The sequence below is a fragment of the Leopardus geoffroyi genome, chromosome C3, assembly GCF_018350155.1.
Source record: "Leopardus geoffroyi isolate Oge1 chromosome C3, O.geoffroyi_Oge1_pat1.0, whole genome shotgun sequence".
Lineage (NCBI taxonomy): Eukaryota > Metazoa > Chordata > Mammalia > Carnivora > Felidae > Leopardus > Leopardus geoffroyi.
The window spans coordinates 123,285,232-123,308,515 of record NC_059338.1 but is presented as its reverse complement, the minus strand read 5'-3'; the positions used below and the strand labels follow the sequence as shown (position 1 = coordinate 123,308,515).

The 23,284-nt window shown below is 35.0% G+C and overlaps 1 long non-coding RNA gene and 1 pseudogene across 1 annotated transcript in view; one reads left to right on the top strand and one right to left on the bottom strand.

Annotated features, from left to right (window-relative positions):
- The window catches only part of LOC123585971, a 318,427-nt gene that overhangs the window by 281,008 nt on the left and 14,135 nt on the right, over positions 1–23,284 (top strand). The window lies entirely within an intron of this gene.
- On the bottom strand, positions 1,740–2,573 carry LOC123585970 (annotated as a pseudogene).

Below are 23,284 nucleotides of genomic sequence, written 5' to 3'. Positions count from 1 at the left end.
AGAAAAGATTCAAATCAGAAAGTAATTTCACTAGAGTATAAAATAAATTGGCAAAGGGAATAAGGACTACATTATATCATAAAAGGCTTGAGGTTCTTTCAAGTTCTTGATGGCATACTTCTTGTCTCCTTCATAGTCTTATTTCCTTCCCCAATATATCACTTAGTCCAAATGCAATATTAATTGCATCTTTCAAAAACAATTTCAGAATCAACAGACTTTATAATGGTGAAATGAGACATTATGTAGAGAGTGTCCAATGCAGTTCTTCAAGAAAAGGAAATTCTTTTCTTTACTATCTTCATGTTCCATTCCCAAATGACCTGGATATGAGGTGAATGTAAAATTATAACAGTCTTTAGTTTAGAAGAAGAAGCATAGCCACAAAACTATTTAAAAAATAAGGATAAGTGTCCAAGCTTGGAGAACTTTACTTTGGTGACTTTAGAGGATAGAGAAAAGTCAGCAAATGTGTTTTAATTTTGCCTGTTTTGCTTATTCTGCTTACTTCTGGTCAGAGCTAATGCTTTCAAATGATCCCAAATGGACTTTAAAATTCGGCTAACTGCAAGCACATATGCAAGTAGGAATAGGATGGTATGCAGTTAAAACTGCATGTATTTATGTAAATGCATAAAATAAATATAACATAAAAAATCCCTCTATCTGGGTGTGTTTGGTGTGTGTATGTGTGTGTGTGTATACCAAAAATTAAAAGAGATTTCTTAAACAGAATATATATTGAGATATTTATTCTGATGTAAATAATATGACCCAATGTATCAGTTAAATAACATGTGATAAAGTATGTTGGGCTAAATTTCTAGTTTCTACTGTAAATGCTATAAATCTATTCATGTATATAGATATACATGATAAAATAGAAAACTTAATGTATAACAAGAATATTCAATGAATATATCAGAAAATACTATCAGTAATCACAAAAATACTAAAGAAACAGGTTCTGCAAGATGTTATGTAGTTTTGCTGAGTGTGTAGGACTTGTATTTTTTGAAAATGTAGAGTCCCTCTGTGCATTATTTAACTTTCAAAGCAATGAATTGCAAGGACTAGAGTTACAGAATGAATTCTTTATAGGAGAGAATCTGGGGAGTGCCACAGAAGGAGACAATGGCAAATGAGAAGGGAAATTTCTTCTATATTCCTCTCTCTGTAAATGCATATTTTTAGTGCAGGGAGAACACTTAGCTGAATAAACAACAATTACTCTGTTAACATGAGGTTTATCAGGGAAAAATAAATGAAAAGAAAATTTGCATGCACTGTTACAGTTCTTTCCCTGTATTGTATATTGACTTTTATTATTTTATTTATTGGATACAGACAAACTGTATCCAGCTTTATTAAAGCTACTTTTCATAAACAATCATGGTGTTTCAGGCAGGACATGGGGAGACAATCTTAACAGTATACAACTTTCAAACTGCTTTCTTAAATAGACTACCAAAATCAGAAAGCCACTATAAAACCCAATGAAGTCTTCATTTGATGCTCTGAGCAGGGAAAGTTTAGAGGGAGGGTTGACATTTCACATTTAGCATGTTCCCTAATAACTTTTCACAAGTTGACCTTGACTTTTAGGAAATGAAATGAAAATGGCAGAATTATTAATCTGAAGATCCACAAGCTAAAAAAGGAACTCTTTTTGAGAGATACCATCTCCAGGGCGACACTGTAAAGTCCAGAATGCCTGACATACTGAGAACCACTGGGGGGGAGGGGGTCAGGTTCCAACAGGTCTCTGGGTTTAAAGAGGTCAAGTCTATGTTGAAGCAGAGAGGGAAGAAAAGACACAAAAAATGAATTTTAGTTTTTCCACACCACAAGACATTTGTGCCAAGATGGTTAATGTCTGCTAACATCAAGGAATCCCTCTTCCTGGGAACCAAGAGGAATTTTCTGGAAACTAGCAGGGAAAGGTGTTCCCCCTATATCAATCGAGTTTCAGAGATATTCTATTGGTTACATAGACCCTTCCCTCAAAACATCAAGGGAGTGTTCTGTGTGCTAATACTATACTTAAAAATAATTAAAAGAAGATTCTGCATTTTTATAAAAGTTGATAAAAAATAGTATTTCAAACTGTACAGTCACCAGAAGTGCACACACTTCACTTGGCATCTCCAGCACCTTCAGCTTTCTGTGCCTGGTCTGTTTTGGCATCTCCATTTTCTGCAGGGTCATTCGCATCCTTGCCAGCATCAGCTTTCCCCTTTCCCCCTTTGGGTTCCTTGTCTCCCTTCTTTGCAGGGGCTTAGGCTCTGGCTTTGGAGGAGCAGGTTTAGCAGATAAACTTGCAGATCTTCTCTGTGGCTCATCCTTCACCTTGGCTTTATCTCCTTTAGCATTCCCTTCAGCCTTTCTCTTGGGCATGGTGGCGACAGTGGTAGGCCATAGGCTCTGGACGCAGGATGCCCTGGTGCATGGGCTTTGGTAGGTCCGGGAGTCATTCTTGCCTCTTCTTCTTCACACTGCTTGTACTGACTTTCAGTACTTATATTTTTCTTTCTAGTTTCGATGATTTATCCACCATTAATAGCTTATCAGTAAGTTGTCATAATTTAAATATTTTCATAATGATCCTAACATAAATATGATTGAGAACATATATAAATAAAATGAGTGAATCACAGTAATTTCTTATGTGAGAAAAGGAAGGGAAGATAAATTAATACCTGGATTTTTATCACTAAATAATAATAATACAGGGAGGTGGGAGTGGGTGAAATGGGTAAAAACAGTCAAAAGGTACAAATTTCTAATTATAAAATAAGTCATAAGGATGTAATGTGCAACATGGTGACTGTAGTTAATAGTACTGTATTGTATATTTGAAAGTTGTTAAGAGAATAGATCTTAAAAGTTTTCATCACAAGAAAAAAATTTTGTACTGTGTATGGTAATGGATTTTAACTACACTTGTGGTGATCATTTTGCAATATATACAAATATTGAATCATTATTTTTATACATGAAACTAATATAATATTATATGTCAAGTATATCTTTATTAAAAGATAATAAAATAAAAATATTATGATTCATAGAAATCAATATGTCAAGAACTTTACATTTTTATTAATAAAAGGCAACTCTGAAAAAGATTGAAGATTTTATTTAGAAAAGACTGTATTGGAGAAAATGGGTTTTTTCCCTGGAATATATCAGTGTTATGCTGGAGACAGATATAGATATATATATGACATATATGATCATTCAAAAATGAATACACGTATATGTACAGCTGAGTATGTAAAAATAGGATGCAATTTTGCAAGCGATAAAAAACAATTGGATTACATATTTGATTTTATACATCTTTATATTTAAATTTTCTTGAATTTCAAGTTAATTAGTCTTTTAAAAAATGTTTATCTAACTTGAGAGAGAGAGCATGCATGAGCAGAAAAAGGACAGAGAGAGAGGGAGAGAGGATCACAGACTGTGAGATCATGACCTGAGCTGAAATCAAGAGTCAGTGGAAATGTGACATTTTACCTTCCTTTGTCATCCTGGCATCAAAGATCTGGGAAAGAGGACTTTGGCAAGAATTCTTAGCCTTTGCTGGCTTCTGCCAATTTTCTCAGGATGCCGTCTACAGGCTTAGGAGACAGTTGGGTGTCCCGTTAGGTCTCATCCTGGTCACCAAAACCTTTAGAGGAGGAAAAATAAGTTTCCTTTTACTTTTTATATTGAATGCCTCGTTGAAACCTCTTCTCTTTTTTTTTTTTTAATTTTTTAATGTTTATTTATTTTTGAGAGAGACAGAGACAGAATGTGAGTGGGTTAGGGGTAGAGAGAGAGTGAGACACAGAAGCAGAAGCAGGCTCCAGGCTCTGAGCTGTCAGCACAGAGCCCAGAGTGGGGCTCGAACTCACGAGCTGTGAGATCATGACCTGAGCCAAAGTCGGATGCTCAACTGACTGGGCCACCCAGGCACCCGAGAAACCTCCTTTTCTCTAGGGCACCTTGTAAATGGATAAACTTATCTACAATGGTTAAAAGTTCTGTTCTATGGCCACTGTAGTTCAGGATTATCTTTGGTAAGGTTAACCTTACTTATTCAGCCTCAAAATTTTATTCACCTGATGCCTCACACTGGATGCAGTGTGGTTTCTAAGTCAGAAACAGTCTCATCTAGACCCAATCTGACTGCGTCCAGAAAGAGAAATGCTTAAATAAAGTCTGAAAGCTCAAAATGCAAAAGCCACAGAGGTAGGATCCAGGATCTGAGAAGGACTTACTCATGACCTCCAGAGATGGTGAGAAAGCAGCAAGCTCACGGGCATAAGAGGTATCTACACAAGGTTGCTCACTGCTCCTGGGGGCCACTGGGGTGTCTCCTTTGGTTCCTGCTTCTGACCCCTGAACTGTTAAAAGATAAACTGAAGCATATTAAGAATTTTAAGAGTTCATTTGAGCAACAATCGATTCAAATTGAGCAGTTGTCCGGAGTACTTAAACCAGAAGTTGTTAGGAGTGCTCCCTGAGGAGACAATTCTTTGCTTTGCTATGGGCTCAAAATACATAATTATTAATTCATAAAACATTCACGGAGTGACAAGGTGCCAGCATTAGTCCTGGGGTTCAGGATTTAAAGGTGAATAAGGAAGTCTTTGCCCTTACATAGCCTACAGTATGGTAGAGAGATTGTAAGACTCCAAGTGATAGTAAAGGAAAACCATAGACCAGCTATCTTGCCCTGTATCTGAGATTATATGGCATGTGATACAGCTTCATGTTTAAAGTTTTCTTTCTCTTAGAACACAAATTGGTGAAGCCTTCTGCTATTTCTGAAGGTTAAAACAATTTTGGATTCTTGCACCAAACTCCATTTCACTCTTTGCTTAAACTATTTTAGGAGGACATCTCTCGCTCCTAAACTATCTTTTATCCCTATGAAAGCATTAATAGCCCTGCTGATGCTGGGTAACCAAGAACTCAGAAGAAAAGTAAAATAAGGTTTTAGTTATTGAGCGCTGATTCTGATGGACCGAAAAGCTGTTATGAGACTTGAATGCACCCCACAGCATGAGTCAGCGGGTCAAGTTCCGCAAGGCTCACAATGAACCCCTTGCCTGAGTTAGTACTTACTGGACTTTTCCTCTCTGCATGTTGTCCAGCAGAATGATTGGGCTGGGACTAGAACTGATGTGCTTTTTTAATTGGTGAATTTACTGATCATAAAAAGTTCAAATATATGTATAAAACATTCTAAAGAAGCCTCTGTTTGCAATTAGAAAATTTCTCTGTACAGATGTATATCTTATCTCTTCTAATAATTACCTTCAAAATAACTATCTGAAAGAAAAGACTTAGTAAATTATAGTAATAGTTCCTACCACCATTCAAATAAAATGTTGAAATAAAAAGGAAATTAAGAATTGGCCTGGAAACCTGTCCTTCATTATTCCAATCCGTAAGCCACATCAAGGGCACAAAAGGCTCTCCACTGAACACTCTCCCACTTGTGCCCCCATTAATTACACTGTATGAACACAGAGACCTTTCAAAGAAATGAGTGGAAAAGGCTGTCACAATTTAGTTGAAAAACTGAATAGATGATGTTTGATTTATTTTTTCCTATTAAAAGTAAATTAGGGTTGAACTGGAATAGTCATTACCATTTATACAAACCGTATTTACAATGAAGTATCAATTTTAGAGTAGCCAGAAGGACCTTGCAGATGAAATAAGCTTAAGCCCTGGACCACACTTTGACAAAGATTCTTATATACAATTAGGCATATAAATGAACTTAGCTGCTACTTTCAATCTGACATTCCTATAAGACTTAGAAATAAATCCCATCAGCATGAACATTTTAAAAAGATCAGTTGTGAGTTTCTTTTAGTATGTAGCAGTAGAAATACTGCTCAAACTATTTTATACTTTATTTAATTGAACCCTCCCATTTGCAAATTATTTACAAAAAAAGAATACAATGAAAAACATGAACTGATAAAAGTATCAGACACTGCTAGCAGATCAGAAAAACTGTTGTTTCCTATTACTAAGCTACTAACTGGTAGTATAAGTAAATTATTTTCCTGACTAAATGAGTTTGGAGGTTTTTTCTACTTAATAGGAAGGCAATAATGAGCTAAGTGTGTGAATGTCTTGGAGTTCTCAGAAGAAAAGCGGAATGTAAATATAGTCATAATAATAATCATTAATATTTTAATACCATAATGTGTCTTGCTATAAGCTGATCCTCAGTTATTGATCTGACAAATGATATTCTCAGATGATTTGTTGAAGTCGAACATCTTGGGCATGATGATCTTGTAGTTTTTACTACATTTAAAGCTGGGTCATAACATTTAGTTCATACTATATTCAAATGTGCAGAGAAAAGTCTAGTTTATTGTGTATTTAAGCTAATTTGGATTTCTTCCTGGGAGGAAATTTAAGTAAATGCTCAATCTATTTTAACTTTTCCAATGCAATATTATAATCTGTCCCTTCATGCTGTGGTCAAGCTGTCTGCTTGCCTTCTCTTCCCCTCTTATGATAGCACATAGGTACATAGGCCAGTGGAAGTGGCTTAAATGACTATGACATGAGAGGGAACTGCCAATCCGGGACCCAAGTGGCATCTTTGGGTAAATGGCTATCTTCCTTGTCTACTGGTTGGTAGGGACCTCTTGGAGCCAAAGTCTCGGGAGAGGAAATTAGGGACACTCACTCTCTTGTTCTCCTTGTCCCTATTCTTCTTACCAACTCTCAGGCTAGAAGAAGCACAGTCTCTTCTTTATATTGTCCTCCTTCAGCTATCGAGCTGCAAGGCTTCTGCCTTATAGGTCCTAGGTGGAAGAGATAATAACTCTTGCAAAGGAGATCTAGTAACACTAGCCAGTCTTGGGCTTTCATATGTGAAAGAAGGCAAAATGGCTACCAGGATATTTGGGGAGGAAAAGTATCAATACAATAAACTAATGTGCAAGACAATTACAGTTTCACTGAGTACCTATCTGCTTCCCAGAAATTAAATATTAATATTTTCTTTCTTTTTTCATTTCTCCTGTAAGAAATTCTGTTCTCCTTATAGATAGAGGATGCCTTAGGCCAACAAAGTCAAAAAGTCAAATACACAGAAATGTAAAAAAGAAAGCACATTAATACTTTTCTAATTAATTTTTAATATCACACAATCTTTGAGTTTTTAAAACTTGGCTTAGTCGTGAGGTATTCTATTTTGAAAATGTCATGAAATGCATATTTGACTCAAGCTATCATGGTGTACTTTCACGCAGTATGTATTTACTCATTTCTGTGTGCAACAGGTGTCTTTGAAAAGCATATTCTTTATTGTGGAACTTAAATAGTTGTCATATATTCTTTTTTGGTCACATCTTTCTTCCTCGCCTATTACTCCCCTTTCGGTTCCACCCTTTTGCTTGAAGTTTTAAAATCTACATTGGTCTTTGTTTTTCATACTATTTCTCACTTAGGTTGGCATTAAAGAACCTAATGAAACTTTCTCCCCCTCTATTTAAACTCCTTTCTAGCATTCCAGTTTTAATGGAGTCAAGTGAATGTACTGACATTTATTACTTACAGGGTCCTGCTCTCTGCACAATGATCTAGTTCAGGATTTTGTTTTTCACATACTCGCATATTTCTTTCTCCCTACTTCTGTCCATCAATCCATGTCATGTAATTATACCAAATCTACTTCTAGTCTCATTTTCTACAGAAAGAATCCCTGGTTAATAAGAGTCCATTGTGATCTTACTCTATTGATCCATTTCACCTTTTTGATTCATTATTTATTATGGAAGGTTCAATTTTAATAATTTTGATGAACATTTTTTAACTAGTAAAATTAAGATTTATCTCCACAGTTTACACAGAGATATAATTTGCATATTTGGTGCATTCCTATTAAAAAAGCCCAATTCATGGCTTGTTCTGGTTTGACCTTTGTATCATTTCCTTTGCCTTTATTCTGTACTAATCACTCTTCGTTCCAACTCAGTTGGTCTGAACAATTTTAAGAACTGTTTTTTTGTGATAGGAAAATACTTTATAATATAACAAATAAATCTTTCCTATCTTAATATCTTTATATGATTCTGCTCTGCAGTGCTAATTGTTTTGTCTATAGTTTCAATTCCCATTGTTCAGTTTCTCGCTTTCTTTTCTTTTTCAGTTATTTGAATATTTCCTATTCATCTCTTGTTCATAAATATTCCTAAGGTTTTTATACTTTATTAAGTATTTATTCTATTATATATCACCCAAATGTATCTCTAATACCTCTATACTTTAGCATAATGGGGTTCTATCTGACACTGGAGCTGTTGCTACATAATTTGTATTCTTCATAGTTAATTTTTTTCTTAAAAATTTTTTTTAATGCTTATTTATTTTTGAGAGAGAGAGAGATAGATTGCTAGCAGGGGAGGAGCAGAGAGAATGGAGACACAGAATCTGAAAGGCTCCAGACTCTGAGCTGTCAGCACAGAGCCTAATGCAGGGGCTCGAACTCCGAGCCGTAAGATCATGACCTGAGCTGAAGTCAGATGCTTAACCAACTGAGCCACCCAGGTGTCCCCATAGTTACGTTTTTATCCCTGATTTGAATAAAAACTTTGTGAAAATATGGATATCAACTATTCATTTTATACATTCATAAACATTAACAGAAATTCTCTAATCTCTTTCCGTAATACCCAAGACCATCTATTACTGTCAACAGAGTAGGCATTCTGGGAAATTAAAATTCATCACTATTATCAAGAACAAAGTACAAACAGAATTCCAGATTCATAGTTCCTAGTTTCAAAGAACTCTTCATATGCTATTGCTTCTATCTGAAGTGCCCTTCCCAATCATGCAAATTGTATGATTGTTCTTAAAGACTCAGCATAGTGTCATTTCCTTTATAAAATCTCTTATCTATCTCCCTCCCCAAAACCAGCCTATCTTTCATATCCCACTTTTGATTAATGCCCAACGCTTATCAAAGCTAGTCCCCCAATACTGTGTGTTTCACAATGTAATGTATTTTTCTGGCTACACATCTGCTCTTTGAACATGATGACTATGGACTATGAACATTGTGCCTAGGTACTGAAATGTTATTCATCTTTGTATCGTCAGTGATCAGAAAAGAGTTTATAGTCAGTCAACACTGAATAAATCTTTGGGATTCATATGAAGCTATTTTGACAAGGTGGCATTTGGTTATTACTGTAGTCAAAGTAACCAAAGTAGTAACAAAGTAAACAAAGTAGTCAAAGGAAATCTTCAGAATGAAAATTATTGGAGATTTTGTTTCCTCGTGTGTGCAGCTTGTTCACATTTATATGTATTAAACTGCATTTGTTATTTCACACATACTTTGCCCTTGGCTATATGAATCTGTTTGGAATCACAATAGAGTACCTTGATAATGGGTAAAACAGTGCTCATAACTAGACTGCCTTCTTTTGGTTGGTATTTTCTTGGTGAGAAAGTGACAGGAGCTAGGCAGTGCTATGTGGATATTTAGAACATGCTACCTGGTCACTTTGGACCTGGAATGATACTGATCAAATTTTTAAGTATACTGTAAAAACAAAGGTTCAACTTTTTTTTCTTAACTTTAGCATGAGGTATTCCTTATTGCTTATAACAAAGGATAAGCTATAAATGTTAGCTATGATATCTTGGCTTTGTTTAAAATAACAAATAATTTTTTAATAAAAAGTAAGTATGCAATGGGGCCCCTGGCTGGCTTAGTTGATTGAGCATCTGACTTCTTGGTTTCGACTCAGGTAATGGTTCCTGGGTTGTGGGATCGAGCTCTGCATCAGCCTCTGTGCTGAGCATGGAGCCTGCATAAGACTCACTCACTCTCTCTCTCTCTCTCTCTCTCTCCCTCTCCCCCTCCCTCTTCCTCTGCCCTTCTCCCCACTGTGCTCTCTCTCCCTCTCTAAAATAAGTAAAAATAAATAAAAATTCTTTTAAAAAGTAAATGTGCAGTAAATCTGATAATATGTAAAGTTTGGATTAAGAAGAAATTTCTAGTTCCAGCAATATGGCAAACTAGACTACCTATAGAGACCTTAACAGGAAGAAAGAATGATACATAAAACATAATATGTAATATACACAAAATAAAATAAAGTGCAATACACTAACATTTAAATGAAACTCATGGCTGACTTTACTAGGAAAAAAGGCCTTAAGGATCAAAAAGAAAAAGAAAATGCCTTGAGAAGAAAAGGTGTAAGCTGATGCTGAGCCTTGCCACTGCTTGCCATTCTGAGGGAACTAGCCAGTCTGAGTAACTAGGAGATGGAGTCTTAACACCCAAGAAGCACAGAAGAGAGTTGTAACTGAGACTCAGTTTAGTTTACCTAATAATGCCAGAACTCTCAACTGCTACGCCTAGGGAAGTGGTGGACTAGAAAAAAATCCATCCCCTGGAAAAAGAGATGACTTGAAAGATTGCCATTTTGGAGTGTTCTGTAGGTTGAATTGTTTTCCTGTGATAATTCATAAATATGGGTTTGGGATTTAAATTGATCCTACCTGTATAATCTGGGAACATTCAGATAAGGAATTGACATAAAAGTGTTGCAAGTCCCATAATGCCCATGGGAAAAAAAACCCAATAGTTTGTGTTTTCAACAAAGCTATTAAAGAGCCCAAAAGGTAAAGCCCCAGTGAGGATTAGTTCATTCCAAAATTATATGAAAAGACACAAAGAAACAATGCAATATGAATAAGAGTCAGTACATCGAGAGTAGCACTGTCCCCTATCTTGTCACATAATAGAAATATTGGAAAGTGACTATGAAATAATTTTAAAATGACAAAAATCATAAGAAAATAATTTATTAAAATAGAAATTGAGGAAAATACCATGACCAAAAGATAGACAATTTTGAAAAATATCAAATAGTTGTTGAGAAATTAAAAGATATTTTCTTTGAAATTGTGTGTATTGATAGATGGTTATTTGTGGTATTATACACTCAAATATATTACTCAGGAAGAGAAATATAGAGATAAAGATATTGAAAACCTAAGACACCTATCCATTTGAGAAATTCAACATGCAATTTGTAAACGTTCTTCACCTGAAGACAGAAAGTAAAATTGCCTGTTCAAAAGATAATGTCTGATAATTTCAGTATTGATGAATGACAGACATCCTCTGATATAGGGCACATTGGAGGCAAGAGAAGTTGAAAGGAAGGAGAAGGTCTGAAAGATGAAGAAAAATACATTATTTATAAAAGAACAGCAGTTAGATCGGTAGCATTAAAAGAAGCCAGAATATAATATGTTCAGAATATTGGGAGAATACAATTGTAAATCTAGGTAGCTAAAGTTATCTGTTAGGATAAAGAAAAAATGTTTATGCTATATTATATATTTAAAAGCTGCAAGATATTGGGGCACCTGGGTGGCTCAGTCAGTTAAGTGTCTGACTTCAGCTCAAGTCATGATCTCATGGTTCATGGGTTTGAGCCCCGTGTCGGGCTCTGTGCTGACAGCTCAGAGCCTGGAGCCTGCTTCAGATTCTATGCTTCCTCTCTCTCTGCTCCTCCCCTGCTCATGCTCTGTCTCTCTCTCTCTCTCTCAAAAATAAAAAAATAATCATAAAAAAACTGCAAGATCTTAAAAGTTCTCATTAGGAGAAAAAAATCTGTAACAATGTGTGGTAATGGATGTTAACTAGATTTCTCGTGGTTATTATTTTACAATATAAACAAATATTGAATCGTTATGTTGTACAACTGAAGATAATGTTATGTTAGTTATATCTCAATAAAAAAATTTTAGACACAAGCAGAGTTTTCCACTAACAAAACCCACTGAAAGATTTTTTTAAAAGTAATCTCTATACCCAACATGGGGTATGAACTCACAACCCCAAGATCAAATGTCACATGCTCTACCAACTAAGCCAGCAAGGCACCTTACCTACTGTAAGAATATTCAAAAAGAAGTGAAATGAACTCAGAGGTAAGATGTGTGAAGCAAGATGAAATGGTAGTGTTAGGGGAACCTGGGTGGCTCAGTCGTTTGAGCGTCTGACTCTTTTCAGCTCAGGTCATGATCCCAGGGTTGTGAGATCAAGCTGGCCCGAGTGGGGCTGTGTGCTGAGCGTGGAGCCTGCTGAGGATTCTCTCTCTCTCTCACTCTCTCTCTTGCTCGCTCTTGCTCTCTCTCTTTCCTCTGCCCCTCTACCCTGCTTGTGGGCTGTCTCTCTAAAATAAATGATTTTAAAAATTGTAGTGTTGGCATAAAATAGACCAATGAGACCAATAAAATAGAGAAACAGATTGAACTTATATAGTCTATTGATTTATGACAAAAGTGACATTGCAGAGATATAGAGAAGGTACTAAGTCAATTGGATATCCATATGGAAAAATTATATCCTGACATCTACTTCACCCCATATACAAACTTCAATTTCAGAATTAATCTAATATGTAAAAGGTAAAACAATAAGATTTTTGAAAGAAAACATAGTAGAACATCTTCATGGCCTTGGAGTTGACAAAGATTTATGAAACAGAACATAAAGAGAAAAGTGAAACACTGGATTCCGTTAAAGTTAAAAATTCTTGTTCAGTAAGAGACACCATTAAGAGAGTAAAAAGACAAGGTACATAGTAGAGGAATACATATATCTGGAAATACATTTGCAATACATATATCTGGAAAAGGACTAGATTCAGAATATATAAAGAACTTCTATAAGTTAATCACAAAAGATAGAAAAGCTAATAGAAAAATTGACAAAAGGGTACTCCAAAGGGGATTTCTAAATGTTCAAAAAAGCATATGAAAGTGCTTATTTTACTAGTTGTAAGTTCATGGAAAGCTACAACCACAGTGAGCTACCACTGCATGCATATTACATTGGTTAAAATGAAAAAGATATACAAGTGTTGGAAATAATGTGAAGCAACTAGAACTCTTACACTATTGATAGGAAAATAAATTAGTACAACCACTTTGGAAAATTGGTTGTAGCTATAAAGTTGAATATGTATATACCTTAGGACCAAGTGATTTTGAATAGGCCTCAGTTTACTTACTTCTAAAATAAAGATAGTAATATCTATTTCACAAGGTTATTTTAAGTATGTAATTAAAGTGATTATATTTTAAAAACAGAAAAACCCATGGTGTTACTTTATTTTACTATTCATCACAGTGTAATTATAGAATTTTGCATACTGTGAGTGCTTAAAAGTTGATTGAATCAAATAAATTGCAAATACTTAAAAAAATTTCTTATTTTATTAAACCTTGCAGGAGACAAAATAAAATTTTGCTTCAGTAAAAAACAAAGTGGGGGTGCCTGGGTGGCTCAGTCTGTTGAGCCTACAACTCTTTATTTCAGCTCAGGTCATGATCCCAGGGTTGTGGGATGGAGCCTTGTGTTGGGCTTTGTGCTGAGTATGGAGCTTGCTTAGGATTTTTTCTCTCTCTCCCTCTGCTCTTCACCCCCACTTGTGCTGTCTCTCTCTCAAAACAAAACAAAACAACAACAAAACAAAGTGAAAGTCAGCAACAGTGCAAGTCTCTGAAGGACTACTTACCAGTGTCATGTTTAGGTGCCTGGATTTCAAACTTGGTTCAAATTCCAGTTTTGTAACTCACTAGGAGTATGATTTATGTCAAGTCACTTATTAACTCTGAGTCTCTATTTTTTTTCTCCTTTCTAAAATAGAGATAGTGTGTCTAGCATATTATAAGCATTCAACAAATACTAGTTTTATACTGTTTGTAGAGGTAGAGATGAGTGTCATAAAATGTTTTACATTTTCAGGTTCATTAAATGAAGAAAAGTGTCAGTCAGTGAATCAACAAACAATAAACCCAGAAATATCTTGTGGTATTGAGTATAGATTCCCAGGCATCATAAAAAAATATACTATACTCAACTCTAAAATATACCTTATTAGAACTTATAAACATTCAATATATGCATAGAAAAAGGCATCTTTTATTGGCTATTTTTTTCTCTAGTTTTGATTTCACTTTTTGTTCCTCAAGTCTTAAAGAGGTTTGATCTAATTCATATTGATATTTCAGTAAAGAGTTATAGGTTGTTGTGTTTTGAGGTTTTTTGGCTATATTGCTGTGATTGGATGGATCAGTAGATCTTGAGCTTTAACCAATTTGTAACCAACTATGTTACTGGCTAAATGCTTTACCCCAGATGGCAGCACAGTTATGTAATAGAAGCTTTCAGATTTATAAATGTAATGTCCTGTGGAAGAGCCTCTTGGGAAGTCATTTTGAAACAGTAATCCCAGAAGTTCTGTGAATTTCATTTTGACACTGGGTGGGGAGGAGTTTGAGATGAGAGGGAAGAGTTCTCAGGGTACTTCCAGTTCAGCTGCAATTATTCATTTATTTAACTGTTCATACATTAAGCTTCTTTACACAATAGAAAAAGGGGTTGGGGGGGGATATTACTTTCTTAGCCACAGCTGCTTTTAAGAATGGACTTAGTTAATTGTAGGAACGTTTTAATGATTTGTTTAGGCTACATCCAGCAGTAAGAGAAGAGGTATGCTTAATTGTTCTGTATAATAAAGAACAAAATACTTTTGTGCTGTAGAGCAATCTGCTAAGAATGGTGAGAAGGGAAGGAAGGAGAGAGAGAGTCCATCCTGTTCCTGGACCCAATTCCCACTTTGGTCTGGGGGTTCTCACCATACCAACAAATAATTCTTGGAACTCCAGCTGGGTGTCCTACAATTCAGCTCAATTCTGACACTACCTACCCAGAGGTTAAGGCTTCAGTCTACAAGACTGCCCCTCCCCCTGGCCCCTACTTCAGACTTCAGGCACAAGCCCAGTTGTCTCTGCTTCCGACTGATGAGTTAGAGATTAGAGGTCCCCCTGGCCTCCTGCTTGGACTTCAGAACCCAGTCCAAAGTTCAGTTTGTTCCCAGCTGGATAGAAATCAGAGGTTACAATGACTTCCTTGGGTTCAATTAATTTGCTAGAGCAGGGCACCTGGGTGGCTCAGTTGGTTAAGTGTCTGAGTTTGGCTCAGGTCATGATCTCCTGGTTTGTGAACTGGAGCCCCACCTTGGGCTCTGCGCTGACAGCTTGGAGCCTGCTCCAGATTCTGTGTCTTCCTCTCTCTCTCTCTGTCACTACTCCAGTTGTGCTCTCTATCTCTCTCAAAAGTTAATAAACATTTTTTTAAAAATTGCTAGAGCAGCTCACAGAACTTAAAGAAACATTTTACTTACTAGATCACAGGTTTATAATAAAAAAGATATAACTCAGGAACAGCCAGATGGAAGAGATTTCTTGGACAAGGTATGGAGAAAAGTAAGAGGAACCTCCATGTCCTCTCCAGGTGATCCATTCTCCCCAAATTTCCACATGCCAGTCACCAACCCCGAAGCTACTTGTCCTCTTGGGGTTTTATGGAGGCTTCAACACATTGTGGTGATTGATGAAAAACATTAGCTAGTGGTGATTGATTTATCTTCCAGGCCCTCTCCTCTCCCATGGGGGTGGGGGTTGCTTGCTGCCAGAGACTGAAACTTCCAACACTTTAACCCTGCTTTGTTCTCCTAGTAATCACCCTACTTCCTTAAGTGGGGTCCAAAAACACCTCATAAACATAACAAGAAATACCTTTGCCACTCAATACTTCAGAAATTCCAAGGGTTTCGGGAGCTGTGACTGTAGTTTATCGAGTCATGAATGCTTCTTACAATTTATATTGCTCAGAGAGCTTAGAAGATGCTTGACAATGTACTTAGAAGCAGTTCTCTTAGAAAAGGGGCAGTGAGGTAGAGGAATCTATAAAAATGTCATCACAGAAATTTGTATAAATCTAAGAAGAGAGTCTGACTTCCTCTGGGCATAGAATTTTAGGGGTTGGAAGTGTTGAATCAACAGTTTTAAAGTACCCAACTGGAATCTGGGATACAGGGGCAATATTTCATTTGGAGAAAGGATTTTGTCCTTAGTTTTAAAAATATTCCTATAGTAAATAATTCTTACAATTACATTCTGGTTTGCACATAGAAGGAGCCATGCCACATTCCATATACTATAAAAGTTTTTACTGATGTTAAATCTACTGAAAGAAAAATAAAAAATGGTTTAACCTTACCCTTTTATTGCTGTATTGGAGGTAACTTCCATATTAATGGAATGGGTACTTTAGTCATAAAATAATTGTTGATTTCCAAGAACCAAGTGGAATCAGGAAGGGCCCTTGGCATGGGATCTTTAACTACTTCACACTTCAATAAGCTTCTGCTATGTAGTGTAACTTTCCCTATGGTGCACTATTTGCTAGTCAACACATGATTCCTCTATTCTGAAACACTTCTAACAAATTGATGGCCATTGCTGAGTGAATAGCTGAATGAACAAATGAATGGATGAATGTCATTTGTAAATATCACATTCTTTATTGCTAAAATCTTTCTAAGCTATTTTTCAGGTATTTTTTTTATCGTGAAGGGAGATATATAAATGTAAATCTTATAATGAGAGTACTGTGCTAACTGTAAAGGTAACAACAGTATTTAATAATACCATCTCTGGTAGTAGAATTTGGATATAAACCTAAATAATAGTCATACAAGGTCACTTAAGTATGGTTATGATTGGAGGATGTGGGAGTCTATTTGTATAAGATTCAGGAAACTTCTAAGCAAAAGCTCATTCTAACAAAGAGAAAGTCAGGAAAATAAATCTTAGAATAGGGTAGGATTAAAGAAGATTGGCAATTTGGGGCCTGTGTTGATCATATTAACCTTTAGCCTTAAACGTTTCCATTTCCCCTTCTTTCTCTTTCTCTCCTTTTTTTTTTTTTGCAAGAGTACAGAAGAATACCAATTAAGTAAAAATATTTGAAATAGTGACTTCATTAAAATGGCATTGGTATCATAAATCAGCAATATTCTGGAATCCATGTAGGAGAAATGTGAAAAGAGGGTCAGTGATGTTATTTATTTGTGCAGAGAACCCTTATCACAATGAAGCCACCTTTTAGACATCTTGGACCCTAGACTATTTACTGGTGGCATCAGCAATGGAGACCCTTTTGGTACAGGAGTATGGCAATTAAAGAGAGGTATTTGTCATTGTTAAAATTTTTCTTTGTTAAAATATTCAAACTACCCAAAGCAATCTACACATTTAATGCAATCCCTGTCAAAATACCAACTGCATTTTTCACAGAACTAGAACAAATAACCCTAAAATTTATGCAGAACCATAAAAAATGCTGAATAGCTAAAGTAATCTTGAGAAGAACAAAATTGGAGGCATCACAATTCCATATTTTAAGATACACTACAAAGCTGTAGTAATCAAAACAGTATGGTCCTGGCACAAAAATAGACACATAAATCAATAGAACAGAATGGTAGAGAGCTCTGAAATAAACCTACAAATATATGGTCAATTAATCTATGACAAAGGCGGAAAGAATATGCAATGGTAAAAAGTCTCTTCAACAAACGGTGATGGGAAAACTGGACAGCTACATGCAAAAGAATGAAACTGGACCACTTACTTACACTGTACACAAAAATAAACTCAAAATGGATTAAAGACCTAAATGTGAGACCTGAAACCATTAACATCCTAGAAAGGAACACAGGCAGTAATTTCTCTGACATTAGCCATACATAGCAACATTTTTCTAGATATGTCTCCCGATACAAGGGAAACAGAGCCAAACTAAACCACTGGAACTACATGAAAATAAAAAGCTTCTGCACAGCAAAAGAAAAAATAAAGGAAAACCTACCGAATGGGAGAAGATATTTGCAAATGATATATCCAATAAGAGGTTAGTATCCAAATTATACAAAGAACTTATACATCTCATTACCTAAAAACCCAAATAATCCAATTAAAAACAAAAAGGTATTTTTCCAAAGAGATATACAGACGGCCAACAGACACATGAAAAGATGCTTGACAACACTCATCATCGGGGAAATGCAAATCAAAACCACAGTGAGATATCACCTCACACCTGTCAGAATAGCTAAAATCAAAAATATGAAAAAAACAAGTGTTGGTGAAGATCTGGAGATAAAGGAACCTTTGTTCACTCTTGGTGGGAATGCAAAGTGATGCAGCCACTGTAGAAAACAGTATGGAGTTTCCTCAAAAAATTAAAAATAGAATTGCCATATGATTCAGTAATTCCACTACTGGGTATTTACCCAAAGAATACAAAACCACTAATTTGAAAAGATATATGCACCCCTGTGTTTACTGTAGCATTATTTACAATAGCCAAATTATGGAAACAGCCCAAGTGTCTCAATAGATGAATGGATAAAGAAGATGTGGTATATATCTATAATGTAATGTTACTCAGCCATAAAAAAGAAAGAAATCTTGCCATTTATACCAGTATGCATAGATCTAGAGGACATTATGCTAAGTGAAATAAATCCATTGGAGAGACACAAATATCATATGTTTTCACTCATATGTGGAATTTAAGAAACAAAACAAATGAATAAGGAAAAAAGAAACAAACAAATACACTCTTAACTATAGAGAACAAACTGATGGTCACCAGAAGGTAGGTGGGTAGGGGGATGAGTGAAATAGGTGAAAGGGATTAAGAGTACACTTATGGTGATCAGCACTGAGAGATGTATAGAATTGTTGAATCACCATATTGAAACCAATATACTGAAACACTATACTGAAACTAATGTAACACTGTATGTTAATTGTACTAGAATTAAAACAAAGAGGCATTTGTCCACTCATTCATTCATGCACTCATTCAACAAAGATTTATTGGGGCTGCAGACAATATACTAAGAATTTAAATGAGGAACGCAAACCTCTTTATTCATGGAAGTGTTGGACCAAACAGACAAGTAGATCAGTATTTCCAGGATATTATGAAAACGGAATGCCCTTTGTAATATGAGATTATTTGGATGGGCAATCAAGATTATTCAGAGATTTCTCAGGTCTAGGCCAAAACCTGAGTGGTAAAGGAGTAGATGTTAGAAGAATGTTTTCATGGCAGAGAGAATAGTGACTGAAGCTCAGACATGAGAGAAAATAAATTTGCAGAATATTTTGGAAAACTACCTGCCATCATCTACTGAATCCTTCTTTGGGTTTATTTAAATAGATCATGAGATTCATATAGTATGAATTCTAAAATACTCAGAAGGAATAGGCACATTTCTTCATTTTGGTTTCTTCACTCCTCTATTTCTTATGCCTCTTACCACTCCATTTTTTAATATTGTCTCTGATATTTTTCTTAGTTGCATCTCTTTTCACAGGCATATATAGTATCTTAGGTCAAATTTTGTGTATGCTAAGGAATAACTGTGAATCTTTTTTTTTTTTTTTTTTTTTTGGATAAAGATAAAGATAATACAAAGAAAGCTCTAAAACTTTTTGTCCTCCCAATCATGGTCTGTGCAGAACAAAAGCCAGTCTCTACATTTTTACATAAACTTCTTCAGCTTAAAAATTCACATCTAACTAGATATTCTGTTTGCTTAGATGGTCTTAGTAGTTATGCTCCTCGACTGACCACCTCGCAGTGGGCAGTTTCTGTAACGACATGACAAATGAAATGATATTAATTTAAAATTTTGCAATGTGTTCTGATGATATCCATCCCAGGCGCCTATAATTCAGGTAGATATTTTTGGCAATGTTCTGCAAAGTTGGAAAAACATTGCTCTGTGGGTCTCTGAGAAACATTTGCAATTTTTCTCATGTGCATCATGCTAGTAGCAACTTCTAATCAGCAGGAAACCCAGGGCATGAGCAATTTATCCATTAAGTGAGTCATATAAGGCCAGGAAAAGAGAGAGACTTGCTGATGCTTATAAGGGATATTTTTACATTTTGGTCAAAGATTATTTCTCATAAATGTTTTAACATCTGCTAAGCTGGAAGTATTTTGGTTCACTTGTTAGGTAACAAAAATCTCAATATTTTTAATACGAATTTTTAAAACAACTCAAAAATAGCTATGGGTATTTTTCCCAAGACTACTTCAGAATCACTTTTAAGTTGAGATGCCAGTTTTAACATGAATTTTGAAAAATAAGAAAAATCATTTAAATTTGCCAATTAATATAGAAATAAAGTTTAAAAACAAAAGAATAAAAACAAAAGAACTCAAATGTTAGAAATCTTCTAATTAAGGAATTTTAAAACCAGAATTTTAAAGTACAGTTATATTCATATCACTATCAAGTTTTTTGCATCACTTTTCACAATTTTTTATTTTGAAAAATTCAAATCGATTTAAGAGTTATAAGAATAGCACATTCACCAAAGGATAACATTTAATCACATTTGCTTTGTTTTCTCAAATATTTGAGAATGTACCTTCAAAAAATGAGGATATTCTCCCACTTTACTCTAATAAAATTATCACAATCAGGAAATTTAACACTGAAAAATACAATTATTTAATATATAGTCCATATTAAAATTCCTCCAATTGTCCAAATAAAATCCTTAATAGATGTTTTAATCCAGAGTATATTAAGAATAACACATTGTATTTAGTTAAACACATTGTGTTTAGTTTAACAACTAAATTCCCTTTAGTCTGTTAATAAAGCAAAGCTTTGTTAATTATTAATTTATATGAAAGCTGAATTTATTACAACTAGTTGAAATAAGAGAGACAGCATCTTGACAGCATCTTAGCAGTATCTTAGACAATGAAGCTCAAATGGTTCTAAACTGGAGGAATGCAGTTCAATGTGAGTTTTTTCCCTAGGATCTGAAGTGGGCTCTGTGCAGACAGCAGAGAGCTGGATGCAGGGCTCGAACTCATCAACTGTGAGATCATGACCTGAGCTGAAGCAGGACACTTTACCAACTGAGCCACCCAGGCACCCCCACAAGTTCTTTTTAATAAGTAATCTGCAGGGAACAACTTTATGAGGGTATGAATATCATGTTCTGCATATATTCACTAACATAATCAGCACCCATTAGTTCTGTTATTATTCTGATAGGTGAAAAAGAATACATTTTAAGTTCTATAATTTTTCAGCATTTGTTAATTGATATTAGTCCATAAGGAAGAGCTTTCCCTTTTCTTCACTTTGTAATTGTTATTATTTAACAACAATATAGACTTTAGGTTCCTTTCTCATTTCAGTGAATCATGTTCTTATTCATATTGATACCCAAACAGTTCCACATTTGGCCAGTGGGAGCCTATTCAAGCTGGCTTCAGGATCTTTTAGACATATTCCCATGATTTTCTAAAGAAATTTCTTACTCTCTGTAAACAAGGAGGCCATCTAGTCTTACCTTATACTTTTTCTGCCTTAGCCTTGCAATCAGGATTTCTCCAAGTGACAAGTTCTTTCTTTGTATCCATTTCCATGCTGCCATTGTCCCCCACATTGGCAGGAAGTTAATTTCACTGGCTTCAGGTTTTTATTTCCTGTATTTTTTTTTAATTAAGGCATTACTTATTAAATATCTCTACTCTTCTTTTTTATCCAAAAAAGTAGTACATTATACTTTATGGAACTTAATTTCTCACAAAAGAGCCTATACTGAAAATCACAACATGAGTTCATAGAAACTTTTTTCATAGTTTTGTTTAAAGCTGCAGAATCAATCTCCTATTTATGAGTTATGTTTTTAAGTTGTATTTTTGTGTTTCTTAAGGGTAAATTCCTAAAGTGAATTCTTTATGAGAAAGGGTAAACACATAGGAAGTTTTTTTGGATACTACCAAAGTCTTCCCATAGAGCTAGATCTATTTTGTATTCACACCAGTAACACATGAAAGTATTTATTTCCTACAGCCTTCAAACAGAGTGTGTTTTCAAACTTTTGTGTTTCAACTCAGGTTATCTTGCAACTCTGTGCTAGGCATGGAGCCTGCTTGGCATTCTCTGTCTCCCTTTCCCTTGCCCCTCCCCTGCCTGCACTCACACGCGCGCGCTCTCTCTTTCTCTCTCTCTCTCTGAAACAAACAAAAATCATGAATGATTAAATATCTTTTTGTATGTTTAAAGGTCACTTGTATGTCTCTTATGTCTCTTTTTGTAAGCTATTTATATTTTTTGCACTTGGGGCGTCTGGGTGGCTCGGTCAGTTAAGTGTCCTACTTCAGCTCAGGTCATAATATCCCAGTTGATGGGTTCAAGTCCTGTGTCAGGCTCTGTGCTGACAGCTCAGAACCTGGAGCCTTCTTCAGATTCTGTGTCTCCCTCTCTCTCTGCCCCTCCCCTGCTCATGCTCTGTCTCTCAAAAATAAATATTTAAAAAATTTTTTAAAAATACTTTTTTGCTCTTATTTTTATTTTTATTATTTTCCTCTGAATGATCACCTTTTAGCTGTGATATATATGGCAAGTATTTTCCCTTCTATGATATCTGTTTTGTTTCAGTGGTTTTTTTTGGGGGGGGGGCGTTGGGGTACAGCATGCAGAATTTTTTTCAGTATTTCCTTTTATTGTATTGGAATTTTGAGTTATACTTAGACATTTAAAAAAATATAGCTTATAAAGAATACACTTGTGTTTTTTCTCTAGTAATTGTATGGATTTTCTATATTTATATCACTGATCCATTTGGAGTTTATTTTTTTAGACTTTTTCTTTTCAGATTCTTATGGGTCTTAATTATTTCTTCTCATCTAATTTCATGGTCAATACTTGCAATATATTGTGAAGTAAGAGGGGAAATAGATAATATTCTTGCCTTGTTCTTGAATTTGATAGTCATGCCTCTATTTCTTCCACATTAAGATGCTGGCTTTAGGGCTGAGTATACAGTATTATATGTACATGTATATATTTCTATAATATTGAGTAAATTTTATTCAAGAATGGATGTTGAATTTTATCACAGGCTTTAATCTATAGAGATAGTTATATATCTTTTCTTTTTATATCTATCAATATAGTATCATAAAACATTTTTTATCTTCACAATTATTAAACTTTAATTAGTCATAATATATTATTTTCTTAATGTAATATTATTTTGTATAGAATCATTTGTACCTAGTAACTTTTTCCAAGGGTAGTTCTTTAATAATTCTTACTTTTTCTGTATCTCTGCTTCTTCTTCTACTCTGTCTCTGTCTTTCCCTGTGTCTTTCTCTTTCTCCCTGTCTGATTTTATGGAAATTATCTGTTTAATCTTTCTATTATTATCAAGTGTGATAAATTATATATTGCTGAGATGTTATTTGTTTCATCAAAGTTTGGGCATTTATTTGCATAAGGTTGTGTAAAGGGTTTTTATAACATTATTAAATCCT